This window comes from Gossypium arboreum, chromosome 10, assembly GCF_025698485.1.
Source record: "Gossypium arboreum isolate Shixiya-1 chromosome 10, ASM2569848v2, whole genome shotgun sequence".
NCBI lineage: Eukaryota > Viridiplantae > Streptophyta > Magnoliopsida > Malvales > Malvaceae > Gossypium > Gossypium arboreum.
The window spans coordinates 16,923,324-16,924,636 of NC_069079.1; the positions used below are offsets into that span (position 1 = coordinate 16,923,324).

At 37.0% G+C, this 1,313-nt stretch overlaps 1 non-coding gene across 1 annotated transcript; it reads right to left on the reverse strand.

Moving 5' to 3' along the window:
• Window positions 1-885: 885 nt before the first annotated feature.
• Window positions 886-992, reverse strand: LOC128283099 (small nucleolar RNA R71). The gene has a single exon (XR_008273441.1). It is a non-coding gene; the product is annotated as a small nucleolar RNA R71 (small nucleolar RNA).
• Between the last annotated feature and the right edge of the window lie 321 nt (window positions 993-1,313).

The following is a 1,313-nucleotide window of genomic DNA, read 5'->3' on the forward strand; positions in this document are numbered from 1 at the left end:
AAGGAAGTAAATACTAGTACTCGTAGTTCCTTTGGGTTCGAAAATTCGGTCTTGCTGAACTATACTACTGTTCGATAGGTACACTTGCCTTAATCGTGATAATAAGTTAGTCTCAAGAACAATTCTTTCATAAATATTTAAATCCTGTCACGAATATCACGTATCAAGTTTTTGGCGCTGTTGCCGAGGAACTAGGATATTAGGAACACTTAATTTTTATTACTTTAGCCATTTTATTTTTATTGCAATTTAAACTTTTATTTCCTTTTCTAAATTCTTCATTTATTTTTTTCTGACAAGTTTTTCTAGTTTATGACCAGAAGAAACCAGTCAGGACCGTTACTGTTTGATAGTGAGCTCGATCGTACAGTTCGTAGAAATCGAAGGGAAATAAGGCGAAGCTTATGATACACTGAGGAAGAGCACGAGGATGATACTTCAACCACAACTGAGGAGATGGCTAAAAACCAAGAAAATTCGCTACCTATTGTGATTGCTGTTAATCAGAATCCTGCTTCGCATACTATATATGATTATGTTAAACCTTCTTTAATAGGAACTGAAACGAGCATAGTTAGACCTGCTGTAGCTGCCAATACTTTTGAACTGAAACCTAACATAATTCAAATGATACAACAATTTTTTTAGTTTGATGGTTTACAGGATGAAGATCTCAATGCTCATTTGGTAAACTTTTTGGAACTATGTGATACATTTAAAATTAATGGTGTTTCTGATGATGCCATTCGCCTTCGGTTATTCCCTTTTTCATTGAGGAATAAGGCTAAACAGTGGTTGAACTTGTTGCCACGGGGGTCAATCACTACTTGGGAACAAATGACCGAAAAGTTTTTATTAAAATATTTTCCACCGGCTAAAACGGCTAAATTACTTAATGATATCTCTTCTTTTGTACAGATGGATTTAGAAACACTCTACGATGCATGGGAGAGATACAAGGACCTCTTGAGAAGATGCCCTCACCATGGGTTACCACTCTAGTTACAGGTTCAAAACTTTCACAATGGCCTGAACCCTTCAACTCGGAAGATGGTCGACGTAGCTGCTAGCAGAACTATCAATAATAAGGCACCTGAAGATGCCTATGAATTTATAGAGGAGATGTCACTGAATAACTATCAGTGGCAAGTCATGAGGACAAAGCCAACAAAAGCAGTCGGTGTTTATAATGTCGATTCAGTGACCATGCTCTCTAATCAAGTAGAACTCTTGAATAAGAAAATTGACGGTTTTCTTAGTTCTTCACAGGTTCACCCAGTAATGCAGTGCGAACAAGTGGAGGTAGAATGAGA